At 47.2% G+C, this 24,569-nt stretch overlaps 1 protein-coding gene and 1 long non-coding RNA gene across 3 annotated transcripts in view; one reads left to right on the forward strand and one right to left on the reverse strand.

Annotated features, from left to right (window-relative positions):
• The window catches only part of LOC121461074, a 61,509-nt gene extending 57,272 nt beyond the window's left edge, over nucleotides 1–4,237 (forward strand). The window contains exon 3 of the long non-coding RNA XR_005976152.1: nucleotides 4,134–4,237. This is a non-coding gene — a long non-coding RNA (uncharacterized LOC121461074). The remainder of the gene's footprint in view (nucleotides 1–4,133) is intronic.
• Cacng2 (calcium voltage-gated channel auxiliary subunit gamma 2) overlaps nucleotides 1–24,569 on the reverse strand; it is a 128,432-nt gene that overhangs the window by 32,085 nt on the left and 71,778 nt on the right. The window lies entirely within an intron of this gene.

Below are 24,569 nucleotides of genomic sequence, written 5' to 3' on the forward strand. Positions count from 1 at the left end.
CATATTTATCAGAGAGCTGGGCCATGGCCAGACACTGCGTATACTATTGGTGTTTATGGGGGAAACAGCTTATACAACGAGGCCCCAAAGTTTGGGATGCCCATCTGACACAGGCCATTCTAAAGGCAAGTGAACCATTCCATCCCATAGGAAAGCTCCTTAAACCCAGGAATAAGACAACACAAAGACTTCAGGAAGTCCCTGAAACTGATCAGATTCGTTGGACTGCTTTCCCCAAGTGTTATATAAGCAGCAAGGACTGCTGAGAGACACTCTCAGACAAACTGAGCTGTCTGGAAACAGCAGAGACCAGCCCAGCTCCCTAAAAGAGGCTCAGACCCTCTCCCACCTGGTGAGCTGCCTGGAGGCTGTGCACTGTGCTCATTTCCAGAGGGATGCAGCTGTCTTTAGGTCATTTATGCTCCTGTAAGTAACCCCTCACCTATACTCTGGCAACCCCAACAAAACTCATTGGCTCTCCAAGCTGGATTCTGCTGTTGGTTTCCTATCTGGTGGAAGCAGACATATTTTCTTCCCAGGAATAATGTCAACCAATGCTCCCAAGCCAAGGACACCCACCCGCTCACAACCTCCAGACTTCACGTGGCTTCCTGCACAGTGCTACATTTAGCCAGACCCAGAGCTTTCCGTCTCTTCGTCCCTAATGCTTTCTTTCCCAAACAAGGGAAACTCTCTCCTCTTTTCCATCTAAAACAGTTGTTTTCCTTCTGGAGAGCAGAGTTGGGAGTCACAGGTGGCATGCACAGGGCAGGGCTGCAACCAGGTGAGGAGCCCAGGGTACAGACTTTAAGAAGCAAAACGAACACCCATTTTTCCCTCCATTGGCTCCTCTTAGCCTGGCCATGGGGCAAGGAGATGTTAGGTCAGTTTGTGGGTAGGTGTTAGGGTCTCTGGAGTGGCCTCCCTAGGAGGTGAGTTACCCATTCCTAGAGGTATTTAAGCAGAAGTTGGCTGCCTGCCTCTTAGAGAAGTGGAAGGGAAGGTTTCACAGTGGCTGGAAATCTGTATTTTTCTCCATCCATGAGCCTGATTCTGAGAAGCCCTCGATGAGCCTTACAGCCTGGGGTTGCATTCTTCCTTTTATCTCTGCCTTTGCCTTCAAGATTACTGATCTAGTGATTAATCCCTAGGCCGCCTTGGGACACTTTGGGTTGCTGCCTTGTCTTGTTATTTCAGAGTTCATGCGCTGCTTGCCTAATGCAACTGCATCAAGGACGGGGATTGGACTCCATACTCTGTCCCTCCTCCATGGGTTGGGAGTTTTTAATGCTTTTAATCCTTCGCCAGCCCCCACCCCAGGTCTGGCCAGTACTTCATATAGAACCTGAGTTGAGGGTCATATCAGTCCCTCAGATTTTGAATGTGCCTACTCTTCAAGTGATGAGGCTGGCAAATTTTCTCTGTTGATAGACTCAGGACCCACACTATGGGAAACACCAGGGCTGGTAGACTCAGGACCCTCCCCCGCCCCGGTTTTGGGAAACACTAGGGCTGGTAGACTCAGGACCCCCCCGCTGTGGGAAACACTAGGGCTGGTAGACTCAGGACCCACGCTATGGGTAATACCAGGGCTGATAAACTCAGGACCCACGCTATGGGAAACACCAGGGCTGATAGACTCAGGACCCACACTATGGGTAACACCAAGGCATAGAGCCATGGGCAAGGTGCTTACCCTGAGAGGCTTTCCTTCATTATTGTAAAGCAGGATATTAATATGATTTGCTTTATGGTTTCTTGTGTGGGTTAAAGATGGGAATATACATGCAAATTGATCTCTGAGCAGATGCAAATAATAGTTTCTATGCCAACATGGTGGACCCTGCTGAATCTAGAAAAAAAATGACAGGAGTGTAAGTCACAGGGTTTCTAGCCAATTAAAAAAATCCAGACTGATCATCTTGGTGAAAGACTGTCTTCCTCCAGAGAGCTCATGATGTCTTCAATGTTAATGCTCCCCTTTGCTCCCATAGCTGTTTATACCATGAAAAGATGGATCTTTTATGAGTCTCTCTGGTAGGAACTAGCCCCTCCCCCCCAGGACCTGGCTCTCCATGGGGGAAGAGAAAGAGAATAGAAGCAGGGGGCAAGGCTTTCTCTCTCATTGTTGATTCACAAATTGGTTAAATGCACATCGGCCATCCTCTCCAAACCAGGCTTCAGGCTAGGGATGGAGTAAGATAAGAAAGAGAGATTCTCAGCTCTGCAGGCTTCACTATCTGTGGGGCAATGAGAAAGTGGAGGACTTAAAGACTTTTGGTCCCAGAAGCAGCCCTTGTACAGACAGGAGCAGGACTGACCTTGCAGAAGAAAGGGGTTTCTGAGACATAAAACACACTGCTGAGGAAGTATGCTGCTGATCCAAAGAGCCCAGGGAAGCTGAGCTGCTTGTTGATTGTGTGTGTGTGTGTGTGTGTGTGTGTGTGTGTGTGTGTGCATGTGTGCGTGCGTGATAGATGCAGGTCCTCAGGGAGGCACCACCTGGGCCTCTGCCATCTTTTCTGAGGAAGGATGGTCTCTAGGAAGGGGTGTCCCGCCACTGCCTTTGGCCTGCACTTTGCTGGCGGTAAAGACTGTTTACATTTCTGTCACTAAAAACAATGTGGTGTTGTGAACCTCTGGAATCTGAAGATAAATGTTTAATAAAAGAATTTAATTTGATACTATGTTGGAACTTAATTAGATCCACAATGCACAGAGGGCTTGGCAAGCCCTTCAATTAGGAGCGACTTAAGGGTCTTGTGTGTGGGGATCTGCATTGCTGTCAAGGGGTTATGGGGGATGGGATGGTGCCTCTCAGTCGGAGGTCTGCCCTCTGCTGATTCTAGATCAAGGGCACTGCTGTTTGATCATCCCGCCCATAGGGAGGGAGGTCCTGGCCCATTCTGTACTTGGAAATCTGCAGTTCTAGCTTTGGGCTGCGGTATGTGATCACAGAACAGTGCACATGAACTTGACCCACTTGAGACTCAAGACCGTGACCCTAGGTCAGGTAAAGACTCCTCCGAGTCCAACTTTGAACAGAAGAACAGTGTTTAAGTTTGCTTGGTCCTGAGTCCAGGGACGCTGAAGGTCAAAGCTCTGGAAACAGGTCAACAGATACATCCGTGACTTTAGCTAGGACTGACACTCCTCAGATATGCACTGATATTACTCCAACTGATGAATATGAATTAGCAAAATGCTTACTGTTATCCACGCATTCTCAAGATTCCCTTCTCTCTGCTCCAGCCAAGATTGCCCCTCTTTGGGGATCCTTTGGACTTCTCCATTAGCCAAAAGAGGCAGGATGGAATTTCAGCACTATGGTCAGTACCCACCGCCTCTGATAGCAGTTGTATGGACATTTGCCTAGGATGTAACTGGGAAATTTGTCAACTTCTACTCTAATTTGTAAAATTGACAGCAGACTGAGTACCAAGAGATCACACATCTGGGAGAATGAACTTAGGGGTGAGAACCCCTGGATTCAGGCATCTCCAGCAGCTCTCTACAAATCAGCATTGTTTTCTGCACCCATGCCAACAAGCTGTGAAAACTAAAGTACATATATAATATTGGAGGTCCCAGGGTGACATCATTAACGCTGTGGATCCAGAATGAAGCAATCCAAGATCAAGTACTAGTAGGATATTTTTAATGGTCAAAGAATACAGCATTTAAAACAGTCATAGCTGGGGGAATCAGGCTATCTGGGGCCAGAACTGAACCCTGCGGTTTGCTAGCTATGGCCGTGTACAAGAAATGTCATCTTTCAGTGCCTTGCTTTTCTTATCATGGGAATGAGATGTTTGGCTTAATCTGCTTGGCGATACTTCCTGAATTTAGGGCTTACAGGCACACATCACCATGTCTGGCATGTGGTACGGATCTTAAATATGCTTCACACTCCATGTGTCAAAGGCTTGGTTATAGCCTAAAGTGATTGGACCTTTAGGAGATGGGGTATAGTAGGAGGAAGTGAGGTCATCAAGGGTGTCCCTTAAAGGAGATATTGAAGTGAAAACCTGCCCGAAATCTGTATCCCTGCCTAGAAGACATTAGGCCACGACTCTTCCTTTCTCTCTCTTTGCTTCTTGGTCATCATGACGTGAACCACTTCTACTCCACAGAATGCTATAAATGATGTTCTGCCTCACCCTGGACCAAGGAATAATGTATCCAAGCAACCATGGAGTGAAGCCTCTAAAGCAACGAACCAATCCTCTTCTCCTTTTTAACAGTCTATTTTTGTCCCAGCTGTGGAAATCAGATGAATGTAAGTACCTCCTGGGTTGCTGGGAGGCCATATGAGTCAGAACTTTGCAGGTGGAAGCAACTGAGAAGAGTGGTTGTGTGTAGTAGGAGCTCAAGAGTTAGCGATTACTACACTGTTGTTATATAAAGTGCCCGGCACACAGTAAGCGCTTAATAAATGGTAGCAGTTATAACCACACTGGGATGGGATTCCACTGTTTGCAGGAAGAACTCTCACTCTCATAGGACCCTCACTAGGACTCACCTGATATTTCACATACTGCCAAGAGTCTCCTGAGCCCCATAACCTTTTGGAGGGTAGAGGCCTGACTCACAGTGACCCTTCCTTCCTCATCCCTGCAAAGAGGTCAGCGACTGGCTGATGACTAGAGTAACTGTATTCTCTATGACAAGAGTACACACAGGCAGAGTGTCTTCCTGGTCCTCTTCAACCCTCGTTTCCCAAACAAACCACCCTTGCCACCTGCTGGTCTGCACTACCGCACAGTAGGTATCTCATAGTTTAAATCAGTGAACAAACAAGGGAACACAGACCAAAGTAGGTTTTTTTTTTGTCTCAAGGCTGGGTGAGGAAGCCTTTTCCCTGTGGCTTGCCAGATGCAGGCATCTCACCAGTTAGATGCCCTCCCTTCTCCCCCAACATTGAGGTTTCCAGAGAGCACTTTGTAGATGCCAATCTTGGGGAGGCCAGCAGGGGATGCAAAGGGATCCCACATTTAGGTGATGATGAGGTTAAACATGTCCTTACAGTGGACTTTCCTGGGGCATAACTGTGCTAACTGCATTGTAAATTCTAACATGGGAATGAGAAGCGCAGTTCCTCCAAAGACTCATTCCATCGTAGACTCTTTGTGTATGGACGTGTGCTGTACGGTTGGATGGAGGTGTGTGCATGAGTGTGTGTGTGTGTGTGTGTGTGTGTGTGCACATGCATATTCCATCTCATGGGCTCTATTCCTTGGATTATCCATTGATAAGCACTGCACTGAGTGACTCTTGGGATTTACGTCTGTGCCTTCACCCAGAGCAGAGGGAACTGCAATGATGGGTACAAAGGTTTGCGACACCTGTTTTTTTGTCTGTTTGTTTTGCCTTAGGTATCAGTGATAGACATTTCTACATGTGTCTCTGCTTCCAGTCTCTGCCTGCCTCTGCCATCGATTGGCCCATCTGACTAACTGGCATCTTCTCCTGCCCTCTCCACTGGGTTCCCAGGACCCGGTGTTGCCTGGTTTCTTTCTGTTCATTCTCAAACTCCTGTGCAAACTCCTCATTCTCCTGCCCATGGCATTCTCCGTCAATCACCATGCACTCCCCAGAGAATTCCTCTACAGGCTCTAACTATCACCCGTGTATGGAGGACCGTGATATCATAATGTCCAGCTTTGTCTGGCCTCTCCCTGATCTCATGTTGCTCTGATTGTCTCCTGTAGCTTCCTACAGACGCGTCTCCTTCTTCTGTGGGTCTGCTTCCCGTTTTCTCTGAACAAACCCTGCCTCTGTCTGATCTGTTTCCCAGTCTGCAGACCTGGGAGTTGCCCTTGGTTTCCACCTTGTTGGCCCTGCTCTCTCTGCTCCCCAGGTCTTCAGCACATCCTGCACTTATCACACCATGGTCCAGACCATGGTTAAGTTTCTTTGCCTTGCTGCAGTATCCTCCTGCTTCAGCCAACTTTTCTCTTGCCCACAGCGATCATGAATTACAAAAGGGGACCTCTGAGCTACTGCCACTCAAATGACACCTGGGTTCATGAATTACAAAAGGGGATCTCTGAGCTACTGCCCTCCCCCAGATTCCACTAGGATTCCTTCATGTCAGTTTGGCAAAGCCCCCAGTGCCCATCACAGTCTGAACACCACTTTGCTCTTCAGAGTTAGAGTGTAACTATTATACGACGGGCCCTTGCTTTGTTCTTCCGAAGCCACAAGCTGCTCTGAGCCCCAGAGTTCACCCCTTTTTCTTCTATCTCTGGACTTTCCCTTGCGCTTCTCATGTGACCTTCCTCCCACGCCTTTCTGCTCACCCTCCAGATGTCCCCACTGGTGCCTTCATGTTCATCTGTTACACGCTTTCCTCCAGGGAGACTTCCTCAAAGATCACGCCCCCATCATCCCAAAGGCTGGTTAGCCCCACTCTTTCCCACAACATCCCCATTTTCCCTCTGGATGAAACTTCTTTGGTTGCACTGCAACGTCCTGTCCCCCTGTTGCCTTGTCCAGCCCTCCACTGAGCTCACACCCCTGGAGAGCTGCTGTCAGTCATTAGGCAGAGGCAGCCAGGCCACTCTCTCCTGCTTCCCTTTCAATCATTGTTAGCCCATTCAAAGAGCTAAAGCAGGGCTGGGAAAGCAGCAAGTGGTGGCAACTGCTGGATTTTGTGTAGCTAGTGGGTGGAAGAGGTCACCCCATTGGCTGAATACAGCTGGGGCTTTGCAGTGACCCATTTGTCTATGGCCAGCTGCAAGCTGGCGCTGGCTGCCCCCAGTCACAGCCTGAGCTGGAAGAAGCAATCTGGAGGCTGAGCCACCTTCTTCTCCAGCATCCCTTGTCCTTGTCCCACCTCTTGATTAGTGCTAAATGGTCAAGGGTATGACACCGGCATGTTGACTCAGTTTATTTCCCGTCTTCCTCTGGGTCTAGGGGAATGCCTGCCTTTGGATTGGGGGCCACATGAGTTCTGTTTGCAAGGCAGCCCCATCTCCTGACCAGGTGCTTTGTAGCTATCTGGGGTATTAGCAACTTGGAGGAATGCACTCACAAGCTAGGTCCACTGTGGCCTGTAAAACTATATCTGTTTGCCCAGGAAGAAAAGTGTATGCATGAGGTTTACAGAGGTTCCTAGACTCATGTAGAGAAGACCTGTGAGCTAATTTATGAATTGCTGTCTGGTATAGATGCCTTGGGTATCTAACAACACTGTGCCTCCAGGGATGTGTTTATTTCAGTCTGCAATGGCTGACATACTCGAGCCCCAACCCCCATGCAATCTGCTCCATCCACGCTGGCTCTTCCCTTAAAATACCAAATAGACTTCAGCCACTGGGTATTGACACTTGCCTTATACCCACACACTTGCACCAACTCCCCTGCCTTGTACCCACACACAGTTGTCTCCATTTCTTCATTCAGATCTCTGATCAAATAATGTATGGTTGACTGATGAGATGGTTCAGTAGCTAACATTACCTGCTGCAAAGACCCACATGTTGGAAAGAGAGAACAGATTCCTACAATTTGTCCTCTGATCTGCATATGCACAGTCATCTCATGTAGGAGCTCACACTCAGAACACACAGACAAACAACTGTAAAAACAATCCTGGCCATCAGTAGGATTATATCCGCTCTTGGTATTTTTATTTAAATTAGTTGATCAAATGAAGACTCACACTGAAAATATCCCCTCTCTTCCTATGCTCCCTCATTTGGGCTTATCATTATTATCATCTCCCACTTCCTTCTCTTCCTATTTCTATTGTTGAGACAAAGTATCACTCTATTGCCCAGGCTGGTCCAGAATTCACTATGTAGCACAGGCTAACCTTGAACTCATGGCAATCTTCCTGCCTCAGCCTCCGGAGTGCTGGGATTAAGGACTCATTTTCTACTAGACACTCATTATTTGCTGAGGACCATTTTTTGTTGATGTATTTGCTGTTATCCACACCCGCCCCTTAGGATGGAGACGCTCAAGGGAGGGACTGTCACAGCCTCCATGTCCATGCAGTGCTGGGCTCATAGCAGACTCAGGAAATACTGGTGGAGCACCGAAGTTAATTCTGGACATTCTTTCTGTCTTAGCCTTTTTGTGTTCCAAAGAAAAAAATGTCATGATCATTAGTTAAAACAAGGAGTCCCTCTCTTCATCAGGATTCCTCGAGCTCAGCTAATGTTTGCATCTGTTTCCATCAGTTACTGGATGAAGGTTCTCTGATGACAATTGGGGTAGTCACTCATCTCAAGGGATGGCTAGTTCAGGCTACGTATTTACTATTGCTAGGTGTCTTAGCTGGGGCCATCCTTATAGATTCATGGGAGTTTCCTTTGCTTCTACCTGACCCAGAAAAACCTTCTTTCTAGTAATTTCTTTTAGTACCACCCCTCCCTCTCCCCTAGTGCAATCCCTCATGTTCCCATGCCTACATGACCCCAGTCCACCCAAGAGATCTCTTTGATTTCTCCTTCTTGGGGAGATCCATGTATTCTCCCCTTGGGCCCTCCTTCTTACCTACCCTCTCTGGGTCTGTGGACTGTAGAATGCCGGTGGGGGGGTCAACGACATCACACACACACACACACACACACACACACACACACACACACAGAGAGAGAGAGAGAGAGAGAGAGAGAGAGAGAGAGAGAGAGAGAGAGAGAGAGAACGAACTAACCTGGCTCATAAAAACTCACAGAATCTGAACCAACAACCAGGAAGCCTGCATGGGACAGATTTAAGCCCTCTCTATATATGTGATAGTTGTGTAGCTTGGTTTATTTGTGGGCCTTTACCAATTTGGCTGTCCCTAATGTACTGGCTGACTCCTGGGAACATATTTCTCATAACAGGCGGCCTTCCCCACCCTAAATACAAGGGAGGTGCTTAGTCTTACTGCAAGTTGACAGGCCATGCTTTGCTGATACCCATGGGAGGCCTGCCCCTTTCTGAACAGAAACAGAGGAGGAGTGGATGAGGGGATGTTGGAAGGAGGTGGGAGAAGGGAACGGGGGGAAAGGATGGAGGGGATTAGAAAAAAAAGTCAAGCAAAGAAACAAAGATTCCCCTGAGGTGCTGCAGGGTTGAATTTTATGCTATGGAACTCTTTATAAACATTCCTTTGTTTGTTCTGCCCAACTTCATATACTGTAGGTGGAGCACCCACCCAACTTCAGACACTGTAGGTGGAGCACCCACCTAACTTCATACGCTGTAGGTGGAGCACCCATCCAACTTCATACGCTGTAGGTGGAGCACCCACTCAACTTCATACGCTGTAGGTGGAGCACCCACCCAACTTCATATGCTGTAGGTGGACCATCCACCCAACTTCATATGCTGTAGGTGGAACACCCACCCAACTTCATACTCTGTAGGTGGAGCACCCACCCAACTTCGTACTCTGTAGGTAGAGCATCCTTCCAACTTCAGATGCTGTAGGTGGAGAATCCACACTCCATTTTTTTCAAGTTCAGGACTTAGAAAAATAAAAGACATCCATGTTTGGTTTCCCTGGAGTGGCAGTGTCCCCGATTGATGTAACCTCTTGTTGCCTTGACTGTCTCAGCAAGCATGAAGAGGGAGGAAAGGGGCTCTTCTATAATGGAGTGGAGATCAGGGGAGATCGACAGACACACTTCAAAGGTATCTGGCCCACAGGAGAGCCGTATCCATGTTGGCTGCTCTTGGGTCTGTTCAGTGTGGAGTTTCATGGAAATCCTCTACCCTGCATGGCAGGTGCCTTTTTCAGGCTGCTGGTTTTAGGTAAGACTACGTTCCATATCTACCTTTCTCAGCTCAGATTATCTCAGAAAGCCTGCAGCATTACTTTGAGGCTGGCCATGTACTAGATTCTACCATCTCCACTTAATTTGGTGAGAGTCTTGCTAGCAGGGGTCAGAACACATTTTTGCCTTTTGTGCTTTCTTGCTGACATCTGTGATCCCCCAATGAATTCTTATTCATGTCTTCTACCACATTCCCTTTCTGTTATGTGTCAGGTACTGTGTGAGGCACCAGGGATGTCAGGTGATGAGGAGAACATAAAGAGGGCATCAGAGGCCACTCCTTTCTTCAACAAGGATACACAGACCAGTGGGATACAGCCATAGATACACAGACAAGTGGGATACAGCCATAGAAGAAGAAGTCAGAGACTCCTAGTGATGCGTAACTAGGCTGTAACCAATTCTAGTATTAACAGAATCCTTAATCCATGTGGTACTAGGAACCTCAGGGGTTCCTAAGAACTTGGTAAACAGAGCACATGGGGCCAGGAAGCTTGTCATTTCTCCATCACCTCCCTACCTTTGCAGGGTCCTGGTATATTTGATACACTTTTGTAGTGATATTTTGTTTGTAATCTAACAAATAAAGCTTGCCTGAAGATCAGAGTAAGGAGATAAGCTCCTAGTTAGTCATAGAAGTCAGGCAGTGGTGGCACACACCTTTAATCCCAGCACTTGGGAGACAGAGGCAGACAGATCTCTGTGAGTTCAAGGCCAGCCTGGACTACATGAGATTGAATCAGTCTAAAAGAGAAGCAGAGCTCATGCCTTTGATCCCAGCATTTGGGATCACACTCCTTTAATTCCAGCACTGGGGAGGTGGAGACAGGAGTGATATGGCTGGGCAGAGAGAGGAATATAAAGCAGGAGGAGACAGGAGCTCACTGCAGTCTGTTTATTTGTAGAGATGGATACAGTCTGAGCATTCAGTCTGAACAGGAGTCTGAGGTCTTTCAGTCTGTGGATTCATAGGAACAGGATCACCCCTTTGGTCTGAGCATTGGTAGCGGTAAGAACCTTGGCTTTGTCCCGTGCCAGCTAGTTCCCATTGAACCTGTTTCCAAGGCTTTTTGAGATTCACTTTCCTCATCCAGAAAGGATGTATCAAAACCTACTTCATGGTTTTGCTTAGAAGCCAAAAGGAAGAAATCACAAAAAACCCCTGCTCCCTGTAGCCAGTAAGCGTTCATCAAGATTTTGGTTTCCTTAGCCCACTGGAACTTTGAAAGTCATCCTGGCATGATGGGGTAGCTAGCTATGGGGTGGCACAACATCCAGACTGAATATGAACACCATCACCTCTGCACTTTGATTCTCTGAGTCTGTGTGCTCGTCTGCAAAGTGGGGCGATTGCTCCCGCTTTTGAGGAGTTCGGGGAAGATTCATGGAGATCATTTCTGTCACACACCTGCCACGTTTTAGGAGCTGGTAATGGCCGCTATCAATCTCAAGGTCCACCTGGCCATAGTAGCTGATCGATAAGCAGGCAGCGAGTGACTATCTGACTTTGTGTGGCCACATGTCATTGGAGGCGGAGGCGGAGGCCAGGCAGGGAGGGACAGCAAATGACTTGTGAGCTGTTTGCTGGTGACACGAGTGGCTCTTGAATAGATTCCAGGACTCTGGGTCCTAGATGCTGCCAGCCTCTCCCCCGTGACTTTGCCCCCTGAGTCATGATGAGACCTGCCTCCCCTTCTTCCTCAACAAGGAGCATCTGCCATATGGCCATGTCTTCAGCTGGACCGGAACTGGGTGAAGCCCAGAGGCAGGTGGCCAAGTGTGCCTGTGGGGGCCTTTGGAGACAGCTGCTCCTGTGCCACAGCCTGGCTGCAGAGGCTGCCCCAAGCCGCTGCCAGGACCTCCTGCTGTCTCCTTACCAAAGACTGGTTCCCCCCTTCCCAGAGAGACAGGTGGCTGCTGAAGGTACTGAGGCCCCCTAACCCTCCCTTTCCTGCTGGCCATGCAGGCTTGTCCAGTCCCAGTTCCGACATATCAGAGAGAGAAAAAACAGACTCAGGAAAGAGCTCCTTATCCAATGAGGCAGGAGAGATCACAGGGGTGTGCAGATGGATAACATTAGAGAAAGGGGTGGAAATGGAATACAGTGATGCCCAGAACCTTCCTGTTTCTTTTCTAGAACTCATTTTCTTAAAAATTTATTTGCTTTTATTGTACATGTATGAGTGTTTCACCTGCACATACATATGGGCATCATGTGCATATAGTGCCTGCAAAGGCCAGAAAATGGTTCAGATTTCCTAGAACTAGAGTTACAGATGGTTATGAGCCACCATGTGGGTGCTGGGAATCGAACTTGGGTCTTAACTATTGAGCTCTCTCTCCACTCCCTAAAAGACCTTCTGAAGTCCACAGTCAATGTGTGAGGCCTGGTTGTCTCTTCTATTCAGATGAGGCAAACAAGGACCAGAACAAAGAAGGGATGACCCCAAATTACTAGGTGTGTAAGTGGCAGAGGGGGCCTACACGCCACTGTGCTGGGGCCCCAATATCATCTCCTTCCTCCGACTTAGATTCTCAATCTGGAGTCATGGTGTGTGTGTGTGTGTGTGTGTGTGTGTGTGTGTGTGTGTGTGTAAAGTGAAGATAAATTCTCATGGCCCTGAAGGCTGACAGGTTCTTAAAATTTCTGATGCTGAAAATGTAGAGCCCAGGCTAGGTGCAAATTTCTCATGCTTGTACTTCCAGCTCTTACATGACTGTAACATATAAATGAAATTACCATGGAGATCCAGAGTCCCAACCCTACCAGAGTCCATATGTGAGGCACCGACTGGACTCAGTGGGGGATGCTGCTGGCCCGGAGTGGCTTTGGAATTAGCCCAGCCGATGTGGACTCTCTGCTGGCGCTGTTTCTGGACCTGTGTTTTCATCCAAGACCCTCACTATGGAGGTCACCGTAAAGTCATGTGCCCTTCACAGATGATGGCCCATCGTGTTCGTAATCAGGCACATGCTCCGGTAAAAAGGCAGGCGTGTACTCACCCCAGGACACTTCTTTTGTGATTGTGACTTGAAGCCTCAGCTCATGTTATATTTCGAGTCTTGATTTTTCTTTTCTTTAGGAAAAATTATTATTATTATTATTATTATTATTATTATTATTATTTGGTTTTTCGAGACAGGGTTTCTCTGTGGTTTTGGAGCCTGTCCTGGAAGTAGCTCTTGTAGACCAGGCTGGTCTCGAACGAAAAATTATTTTTTTAAATTGTATTTAAGTAAGCATGTGTGTCTGTCAGTGGGAATGTGCATGCTAGTGCGGAGTCCATGGAAGCCAGAAGAGGGCCTTGGATCCCCTGGAGCAGGTGTCAAAGGTGGTTGTGTGCCACCCAGTTTGGGTGCTGGGTGCAGTACACACCCTTGCCCACTGAGTCTGACTTCTCAGTGACACAGACTTTAAGGGAAGTTTGTGCTCTCTCTCAGCGTGTATGTGTACACATGATCGTGTATGTGAGGGTGTGCATGCACATGTGTGCACTTGTGGGGTGGAGGCCGGAGAAAGACATCAGCTGTTGTTTCTCAGGCACCAACCACTACTTTTTGATATAGGACTTCTCACTGCCTAGAGCTCATCAAGTAGGCTAAGCTGGCTGGCAAGTGTGCCCCGGGGACCTGTCTGTCTCTGCCCCCACCCCAGCACTGGAATTTTGAGCATTCACCATGATGCCCCCGTTTTCACATGGGTTCTGGGGACTAAGCTCCATCCGTGCTAAGCCTGCAGGACTTTACCGAATGAGCTGTCTCTCTGATTCTAACTTTAGTTTTCCAAAGGAGATTTCAATCTGAGTGCCGACTGGATGTACATGCCACTTGCGTGGCAGCCAGACACGCTTATCAATTAAATGCTGTCACTTGGGGTCAATGGTTTGTGTGAACACGAAGACACACTTTACACCACAGTGGCATGTTGGTGTGGGATTGGGTGGCCCCTTTGCGGTTTTTGCTTATGCTATGTGGGTTTTTAAAAGATTTTCTTCAGATAGAGAAATCAGGATATGCTCAGCCACAGTCCCCAGGCTGCAGGGTCAGAGGACAAATCAGAGACTGGGCTGCTTTTGTGACTTTCCTGGGATGTAGGCTGAGCTGGCCAGCGGAGCCTGTAATTGCGCTCTCAACATAGCTCTTTCCAGTCTGCAGCGGGGTGGCTCTGCGAAGCTTTCCTCGACTGCCACAGGAACTTAGGACAGCTTGTCCTTTAGGCCGGAACTGAATAACTCCTAGACAAGCGACAGCAAAGCTGCACACTAGAGTGGATCTTGCAGCAGGGACAGAATCCCTTTACTGGATGCATTTTGAGAGAGAAAAAAAAAGAGGAATCCAGGGTTTCTTCCTTTTCTTTCAAATAAAGTTGCTGTATAGGAAGTCACTTCAGCCCTGGTCATAATGGAGTTAAGTGTTTGGGAGCACAGATTTAGAAGTAAGGCTCCCCAGATCAGGAGGATGCTCATTGGCTGTGTGGTCTTGAGTGAGTTACTTAACCTCTCTGCACCTCTTTTAAAAATGTTTCTTACTATGAACTCACTTTAAATATACATAATAATGGATTTCACTGATATCTTCATACATGTACATGATGTATTTTGATCATACATGTACATGATGTATTTTGATTATGTATGTACATGATGTATTTTGATCATAGTCCCCTTCAACCTTATTATTCTCTCTTGTTTCCCTCTTACTCGTGTTATCCTTCCGCTGTCCTCAACTAGATCCCCTTCTGTTTTCATGACTTTACTCCTTTTCCTCCCTCCTCCTTCTTTTCTCCCTCCCCTATCTACAGTAATTGCATACAGAACCGCAGGGAAGGATGGGGTCTCATAAGCCTGTACTTCTTCCCTTTCAGAGCTTTGAGAGGTCCAGTCTCACACACCTCCTTTTGCTCAATTGTAAGGTGATGATGTGTGTCCACACAGGAGAAAGGTATTGGACATATGCACATGACATGGCTGGGTTGCGTCTCATTGGTTAAAGCCCCTATCTGTGTCCTGAGACCATCAGGGCTCTGGATGGGTGACAGACCCCCCTTTACAGCTCTTCCCTGCATCTAGATAGCTGGAGTGGCTGTGACCGCCAGCTAGGCAGCCTTTTCCCAGCTGTTGGCTCTGCCTTCCAGCCACTCCTCTCTATTCTGGTTTGTATTTTGTCTTTAGGACGCTTCTACTTCTTTACGATAGGAGCAAGCTGAGGCCAAAGATAACCTGTTTGAAATTTGATGTGGCGCCCCTCGGAATGACTGATAGCCATCTTTAATTATTGATTGAAATACATCAAAAAGTTGAGAGAACAGAATGAATTTCCACTCAAGCATCTACCAAGGCTTCATAATACGGTCCAAGATTAAATAGGGTGTGTGTGTGTGTGTGTGTGTGTGTGTGTGTGTGTGAGAGAGAGAGAGAGAGAGAGAGAGACACGTGAGCAAGTGTATCACTAGAGTAGCACCTTCCTGTGTGGCACACGAAGGTACGAAGGTTGTGGGACACAGGCCCTCAGTCTGTGCCCCCACAAGTGGGCTGCGTGTGTCTCCTGGGAGAGTGTTTGATTCATCTGGGTGACACGGAACTAACAGTGCTGGCCAATGGTAGACGCTTAGGAAGGATTTCTTGATTGGAAATTAAATTTGAATTAAAGAGACACCTGGAGCTCCAGCCATGTCAGACACTGCTCAAGGTGGCTTGTGGATTTGCCAGCCACAACAACAATTAGAGAACAGGTAACATTTACTGAGTGTTCGCTGTCTAGTGCTCGCTCTGTTCAACCCTGAAGGCCCTCCAAGCACAACTGTAAAGTCCACAGGGTTCCCATTTCCCTTGGCAGAGGAAGACTCCTAGCACAGGAAGGCTAACTGTCCTGACCCAGGCTGCTCAGCTAACCAGTGGTGGAGCAGATTTAGAAGCAGCTGGCTAGTTCAGCCAACAGTGTCTGTGTGCTAGCACACATTGGGTGTGTGCGTGGTGTGGTATGGCATGTGAAATGGGCAGTTCTCAGTGGGGAGCTCCTCAAGGGCTTGAGACTACTGGACTCACCCTGGAGTTTCTGCCTCAGGAGGTAAAGACTGGATCACGTCTGACAAGTTTCCAAGAGCTGATGGCCTTGGAAAGCTAAGAGGAAGGTAGTTCAGCCGTGCTTGTGAGCACACAAGGTTTACAGATAGGCATGGAAGTCAAACTACATCCAGTCGTAGGGCTGATTGGACTCTGAAATTCTGTGGCGGGGGAGGACATTTTTGGTCTGTCTTGTCACCCTTCTCTGACACTGAGCCTAAAACCATCTTCCTTGCCCAGTCCGGGAAGCCCTTTCTTTGAAACAGCGTTGAAGACGGTTCTGACAGGAGACCGGCTAGTGGCATTCCCAGAAGTGAATTAGATTCCTCTATAGAGGCGTTAGCGGGATAGTCACTGTGCAGTGTCCCACCAGGCATCTCATGGGTGAGGAAATCGAGGTTCTTCCTGGTGATTCCAGGAAATCTCTATAACCTTGGCAAGCTGCTTGCCTCCTTGGGCCTCCAGTGTGGGGCTGTCTCAGTGTCCTGTGAGGATCTTCCTGCTCAGGTTTGTTTTCTTTATTTTTGAGGCTTGGTGACCTCAGTTTGGGAGCTTCTCAACTCTGAGCTTCAGGGGTTAAGGGTCAGCACTGGAAATCCACTGGGTTAATGAATCTCTGAACCAGAAAAGTTCAGCCGTGTGTGTGTGTGTGTGTGTGTGTGTGTGTGTGGTGTTTGTATACATGTTATTTACAGGTGTCCTTGGGAGCGGCATATTTTCAGTGATGACACACAACTAGAACACAACTAGAACCTGCAATTCTAGGTGACCTGGGAGTCACCGCGAATGGTGTGGTGGCTGAACATGTGCTTTGTCTGTGTGAGATGGCGCCAAGTGACATCTGAAGGCTTACATGCCTTCTTAAACATGTGTGTTTCAGGGCCCCGAGTCTTCCAGGCCTCATAGCAAACCAGGGGAGGATGAACAGCCTTCCCTCCACAGTTGAGGCTGACTTCTCGCCTTCAGCCATCCAGTCAGAGGCTGAGAACAGAGCCCAAAGGGAAGGCCACTTGAAACCGCCTCCCCTCCCCTGTCTACACTGGGTTCCCAGCCATCTCTCCATCTTGCCCAGTCCTGCTCTAAACCTGCTGCTGGGGCTACAGATATAATAGTCTATCGGCTATCTTCAAGGTGGCTGAGAAGCCATTCAGAGACAGACCCAGAGACCATGGTACTAGGGAAGTAGCATTGGATTGGCTGGCCCATGGTCCCCTGCTAGGTCCCTAGAATGTACCACAAGGAACCACATAGTGCCTCTAGGCTTGGCACCTCCCCAGGCGCGGGTCAATGGTGGATTTCAAAATTCAAGCGCATGTCCATTATTGTGTGTACACATGTGTGTTCATGTGTATGCAGGTGTGAATGTAGACATGTGTGTGGAATTCAGACTGCAGCCTTGTGGGTCATTCCTCAGGCACTACCACTATTTTTCTTTAAGAAAGAGTCTCTTACTGGCCCGGAAATCACCAGCCTGCGAGTGTGAGCCACCACGTCCATAAATGCTGGGGAGTGTAACTCTTAACCGCTATATCACCTTTCCAGCCCCTCAAATCCATTCTTGATACAGAACAAAGTTCCCTAGATATGGAATCTAAAAACTCGTTCTGACTCTCCCACTCATTGCTGTGTGACTTTGGGCAAGCGCCACTCCCATTCTGAGCTGCATTTGGAACGAGAAGAAGGCGGCACACCCTTCCGCTTTGAGGCTGCTCTTGTGCCTGCCTCTCTGCCTGCTGGAGGGGCAGTGGGCTCTGGGGTGGTGGGCTCTGACTCTTGCCCTCCGCCGATGTCTAGGGTCTAGACAGACTTCACACACTCTGATTCTGTGAGCACTGTCCTATGGAATGAATGAGCTTCAGCAGTGCCGTGGGCGGCTCCGCGCTGCACAGGGTAATGCATCACACCCTGGTGATCACCGGTGGCAGACGCTCTTCTGAATCTTAAAAAAGGAACTGTGCTAGGTTTTGTCTGATTTGATGAGAGAGCTCAGATTCAGAGAAACCATGTTTATCTTTAACCGCAGTTAATTTTTTTTTTTTTTTTTTTAGTAAAACCTTCCGACAGTAATTTGACTACATGGGTTTTCTATCTCTAGTCATTTTCTTGGAAAAAAAAAAAGAGAGAAGAGTGCTCCCAGCAGCAGGAGATGCTGCCTGGGAATTTAAAGGTACAGGCGCGGAAACAGCAGCCCAGCTGGCTACCTTCGCTGGGCTAGAGACAGGCACAGCCTCTGGCCACTTAGCCGTCAGCTCTGCTGCTGATGCTGGTACTGAAGCTCCTGCTGAACCCATGCTCTGCAGCTCTGGCCGGGCAAGCAGGATACCAGTGACCTAATTCATTGCTGACTAACTCGCTCACTCCTCTCTTTCTTTTCTTCCAGCCACCTTCTCCTTCTCTTTCTTTCTCCCTTCTTCTATCTTTCCTCTCCCCTCCTTTCCTCTCTCTCTTTTCCTCTCTCCTTCCCTCCCCACCCCTTCCCTTCCTCCTTTCCTCCTCTTCCTGCCCTCCCCCTTCCTTCTTTGCCTTCCCTCCCTCCACCTCCCCCCCATAGACTCTTCTACACCTGTGTCCTCTCCCACCTCCATCCTCTTTCTCCCTTCCCCCCAAGCCCTCTTAGGTTTTTACTGGCTGAAATGTGGGTTCGGGATGGAACTGTAGGATTTCATTGGTGCGCTTTTGCTCTGTCTCAGTGAAGACACTATTTATGGAAGGTCTTTGTGCTTTCAGAGGCAAGCCAGGCCTCAGACGAGCAGGGGAGCGCCCTTCACAGGAGCTCAGTCATGTTTGGGTCTTGTCTACTTAGTGATTTGCTTTCAAAATCTGGTTTAGCAGCTCTGTCCAGCAAAGACTCTGAGTCCGGCATTAAAAGTCATCACTTTAGCCAAGCAGTAAAGTCATCTGACGAAGAGTCTCTAGCTACAGCTGAGGAGAACTTGGTCTTGGCCAGAAGAAGAAGACGGAGAGATGGCTTCAGAGTAAACCAAAAGCCCCGAGCGGTTCATGAACTCATGGTGATCGGTGTGTATTTGGCATAAGCTGACTATGTTGACCCTGGCATCACCCCACAAGCAGGCCACCCTCATCCTCATCCTACAAACAAGGGAACTGAGGTTCAGAGAGGTTACAAAGCTTGGCCGGGGCCACACAGAGAGGAAGTGACACAGCTGACGTCACAGCCCAGCGTTTTTTCTACTCCTTTCTGCTGAGCAATGCTGCCTGAAGGCGTCAGGCTGGAGACCAATGGGACTAGAGCCAGACAGGGCAATCAGAGGTCAAGAGAGAGCCCTGTAAACCCGGCTGTGGTGGCACATGCATTTAATCCCAGCACACGGGAGACAGAGACAGTCAAATCTTTGTGAGTTCGAGGCCAGCCTGGTCTACAGAGTGAGTTCCAGGACAGGCTTCAGAACTACACAGAGAAACCCTGTCTTGAAAATCAAAGAGAGGGAGAGGGAGAGGGAAAAGGAAAGGGAGAGAGAGAGAGAGAGAGAGAGAGAGAGAGAGCGCGTGCATGCGCGCGAGCGAGCGAGAGCCCCTTACCTGCCCCTGTTGGTGCTGCTGGTATGTCTGAGGTGGGAAATGGGCTTACATGGGGACTTGTGTTTATGTGTGTGCACACTCAAGGAGTGGGGGAGAGCACCAGCGTAATACATAAAGCTTACTTTGGATTTTAAGAGTAAGGCCTGCTCATGGCAGTACAGACAGTGGTACAGAAAAGAGTGGTCTACCTCTAGGAAGGGGCCTGCTCTAAGCCCACACTCAGTGGGCAGGAGACCTAGCTGGGCTAGGAGTTCCCATCCTAGGCTCACTTGTTCCTGCCTATTGGCAAGTTGTCAAGGAGACAATCAGAGGGCAGTATACGGGATCTTCCTGGTCACGAGTTGGAGTGCTTGGGGGTAACTGGACTGTTGGTATCTTTTGTTTTTATGGTAGATTTAATTTAATTTTGTTTCGTTTTTAAAGACAGGATTTCTATGTGTAGCCCTGGCTGTCCTGGAATTCACTCTGTAGACCAGACTGGCCTTGAACTCAGATATCTGCCTGCTTCTGCCTCCCGAGTGCTGGGATTAAAGGTGTATGCCACCACCATGTGGCTCTAAAATGGATTTTAAGGCTACCAAAATAGGATTAAGTTTTCCTAGCCATCCTATTCCAGATTAAGGGCTTGGAAAATTTTTGACATGATGCTGAGAAAAAAGAAAACATAAAGTTACATGTTCAACACGATCTGAGTCTTAAAATGTGAGCCCGCACCTGCCAAAAAATGTCAGAGAACCTTCTGCCTTTTTCCTGCTTTCCTGCTTCCAGATGAGGATGTCGAGTTACTGTGCTTATTTTCTTGGTGCTGTTCTGCATTCACGATAGTTTTTTTTTTTTTATGCAATGGTGTGTTTTGCTTATATGGTTGGAGAATAAGGCATGCTTTTTATAAGAGTAAATATGAATTGGAGAAAGGAGCATAGTGACTGGCGTGTACAGAGACAAAATAAAGCGACAATTTCCTGCTGTCCTTGGTCAACACTCCAGTCCACATGGATGCTACAGGTAGGGGGCCGAGGAAGATGTTTTTCTTGTGTTTCTTTTCTCAAGATGCCTCAGCTCAGCAGCAACCTTTTTAATGGAGCACCAGCTGTGCACAGGGCACTCGCTCTCTCTAGGAACAACTGAAGTTACCTCGTGTGATGTGGGAGTGATTTCTTATTAATAAAGAAACTGCCTAGACCCATTTGATAGGCCAACCCTTAGGTAGGTGGAGTAAACAGAACGGAATGCTGGGAGAAAGAAGCTGAGTCAGGGAGTCGCCATGATTCTCCCACTCCAGACAGACGCAGGTTAAGATCATTCCTGGTAAGCCAGCTCGTGGGCTACACAGATTAATAGAAATGGGTTAGATCAATATGTAAAAGCTAGCCAATAAGAAACCGAAACTAATGGGTCAGGCAGTGTTTAAAAGAATACAGTTTCCGTGTAATTATTTCGGGTAAAGTTAGCCGGGTGGCGGGACACAGCCCGCCGCTCCGTACCACAACAGAATGGCGCCCGACGTGATGGACTAAATCCACTTAAAAACCTGAAAAGGCTTAAAAATAAGGGAGAGAGACTTTAACACAGATTTTTGCTGTTTGTTGGTGGCGTGCTGTAGAGAGATTTCCTGATTCGGCAACAGCAACAGAAAAAAAAGCTGCGTCATTTTAAAGTGTGGCTTCTTGGGACTGTGCCGCCAGTGCAAACTCTTGCTTTAAAGCATTTCAATGGATTTTATGGGACTGGATGTTTGTGTTCCCGCTTGGGATCGGAAGGAGAGTGCTCTCAGCGCTCCCCGCCTGCACCTGGGCAGATGGCAGAATCAGGCTTAGGCAGGCGGAAGAGCATGGTGAAAGAGACGTGTTTTCAGACTGCGCAGTGCTCTGCGTGTCAGATTTGGTTGTAACTTGGATAAAAAGAGTTTCTGTGCTGCATGCTCAGTCTCAAAATTAAACTACTGAGTGCAGCTCCAATGAGGACTTGCTGTGTGCCTGGAACTGTGCACAGCTCAGGGGCACCAAATGGATCTGAGGCAGGAGCGGCTGCTCCTTGCTGAACTGTGCTGGTTGGCAGGAACTACCGTAATTACCATAATAACAGCACAGTTAAGGTTTAGACTGGGCAGGACACAGGTGGTACCGTATTACCTGTACATGGTGCAACTTAAGTTTTTAAGAAGTGCTTAACATTTTAAGAAATGCTCCTGGATAGTAAAAATATTACAGATTCACAATAAAACAGATTCAGACATAACAGACCTCAGTGGATCACAGAGTTGGATAAATGTACATAGGCTTGAGAGAGAGAAGAATAAGAATATAGAGAATAAAGCAAATGTCTTAAAAAAAGGGTAAAGTCTTTAAAAAGACAGAGTACAGATAGTTAAGAGATTAAAAGAAATAAAAAAAAAATAAGCCACGTAAAAATGAAAAATTCACAGAGAGTCTGGATTATGTACATTGTGTTTTCTTTAAAATTTTTGACTGTAAAGGAGCTAAGTACAGACAGACATTTCATTACATGGGCTGCCAAGCTAAACCATAATGGATATAAAGGTATTACGATTTCAAAATTTGGGTCTAAGGATATGATACTTTGGAAAGGGTCTTCTTTTGTTTTCACAGAGGACCAGACCCTGTGGATTTCTTCTATCCCAATTTGGTATGATAGACCACGACCTCCTGAAAAGTTGCTGTGAACATCTTCACAAAATTACTTCACTCAACTGCCAACTGAGATGAACCTGACACACAGGTTACACCCTAAACGATCTGATTAACAGCGCCCCCATTCAGCAGGAAGCAGTTTGGAGAGAAAAAACTGCGCCCATGTTCCCAAAATATTGTTTATAAATGTTCTTTTACATTTAAAGGGGGATATGATATAGGTATGAATAATTTGCATTGGTATGGATTTTAAGGTCAATTTTGTTATATGTATATGTATTTTTGATCTTGAATAAGGTGTGATTGTGTAGTTCATTTTTAAAATGTAATGTATAATTAGGAAATATAGGTTGTTGATGGATAATCATAATAGTCAAGTTTGTAGTCATGTTACTTAGATTTTCTAGATATATAGAGATATATTTCAGATAGGCATTCTTCATATCTCTCAAAGGCTACAGAATATGCCATTTAAAATATTTTAATAACTTAGGACTTTTCATGACAATGAGACACGTCTGCTCCTGGCAGCACCAATCTACTTCGAGAGGAAGATGGGCATCGAAGAGGATCCTTATGGAGTTTGATAGCCATTTGGGCAAGAAACTGCTCTTGCCTGGACTGTTGCATAAAATGGACACAGAGAACCCGCAGAGAGAGGACTGCTAAACTTGCCTAAAGGTGAGATGGTCTTTCGGGGTTCATGACTCATGAAAGAGTCTGCGAGACATTCTGCAGGACACAGCAGAAAGTGACTGAACTGTCTTTGGAATTTCCTGCTTCATGGAAATATCTGCTGGATACTTTGGGCCTGAAGGCTGAAGATGGATGCCCCAAAGGTACAAAAGAACTTTGGGTGACTGTCCAGGCAGCAAGATGTCTCTGTCATTTCTAGAGTTTTCTTATTTCTTGTTTACTTAGGTAGTATTATATCCTTCTGGAGTCTTTGATGGAGTTGAAGAATGAATAGATAGTTATAGTTTTCCTTAGTTATGATAAAAGATAAAATAGATATAAATATTGTAACTGTAATTCTTGCTTGATAACTGTTTTGCTATATGTAATTTTACTATGTTAAAGTTAAAGCCTTTCTTTTTTGTTTAAACAGAAAAAGGGGAAATGATGTGGGAGTGATTTCTTATTAATAAAGAAACTGCCTAGACCCATTTGATAGGCCAACCCTTAGGTAGGTGGAGTAAACAGAACGGAATGCTGGGAGAAAGAAGCTGAGTCAGGGAGTCGCCATGATTCTCCCACTCCAGACAGACGCAGGTTAAGATCATTCCTGGTAAGCCAGCTCGTGGGCTACACAGATTAATAGAAATGGGTTAGATCAATATGTAAAAGCTAGCCAATAAGAAACCGAAACTAATGGGTCAGGCAGTGTTTAAAAGAATACAGTTTCCGTGTAATTATTTCGGGTAAAGTTAGCCGGGTGGCGGGACACAGCCCGCCGCTCCGTACCACAACACTCGTGTGTGTGTGTGTGTGTGTGTGTGTGTGTGTGTGTGTGTGTTTACACGCCCATGTGTGTGCGCGTGTGGGCGACGGCCACAGGACAAGCTTCAATGTTGGTATTTGGGTGCCATCTACCTTTCTCCTGAGACAGGGTCTCTCATTGACCAGGAAACCCCAGTAAATCCCCTACCCCGCCTAGACCCGCCTCTGTCTTTCCATCCCTGGATGTTTTTCTTGGATTTTAGATACAGGGTTTTGCTGTAGCTTTAGACCCTGTCCTGGAGCTTACTCTAGATCAGGCCATCCTCGAATTCACAGGAATATGCCTGCCTCTGCTTCCTGAGTGTTGGGATTAAAGGTGTGCGCCACCACCACCTGGCTTGGCTTTTTTTTTTTAAACATAGGTGGTGGGGCTCATGCTTTATTGATTAAACTATCTCCTGAGCCCCTCAAAGTCTTCTCTTATTTCTATATTGCCTTTTTAGTGAAACTTTTGGGTTTTATCCATGGGCGTCTGCCAGAAATCAAACGGAAGATGCAGGTAGGGGAAATTACCTGCAGTTTAAGCTGTATGGGGGGGGGGGTGCCGGAAACTAAATGCCCTCTGCTTATCATGTGCTTCAGGGATAAAACAGTCAAGAGTGCCATTGAAATCTGTGTGGGCTAGCAGGAGGGTATGGGTCTTGGGAATCCTCCTGGGCCAGCAATTCTCAGCCTGTGGATCACAACTGATTTGGGGAGTTGAATGACCCTTTCACAGGGGTTGCCTAAAACCACTGGACAACAGAGATATTTACATTACAATTCATAACAGTAGCAAATTATAATTATGAAGTAGCAACAAAAGTAATTTTATGATTGGAGTCACCACACACGAGGAACTGAATTAAAGGGACACAGCATCAGGGAGGTTGAGAACCACTGCCTTAGGCAGAACTCTGAGGCCTCCAGATCCTCACGGAGAGGAGAGGTAAAGGCATAGACAAAAAGCCAGAATCCTTCAATTCCAGGGGAGCATGAGGAGGTGAGGGCAGATTGGCTTTATGATGCACCTTCAATAAAAACGATTTACAGGTAAGTCA

The sequence above is a fragment of the Microtus oregoni genome, unplaced genomic scaffold (assembly GCF_018167655.1).
Source record: "Microtus oregoni isolate MIOR12 unplaced genomic scaffold, Mior012 000022F_ref0000154, whole genome shotgun sequence".
NCBI lineage: Eukaryota > Metazoa > Chordata > Mammalia > Rodentia > Cricetidae > Microtus > Microtus oregoni.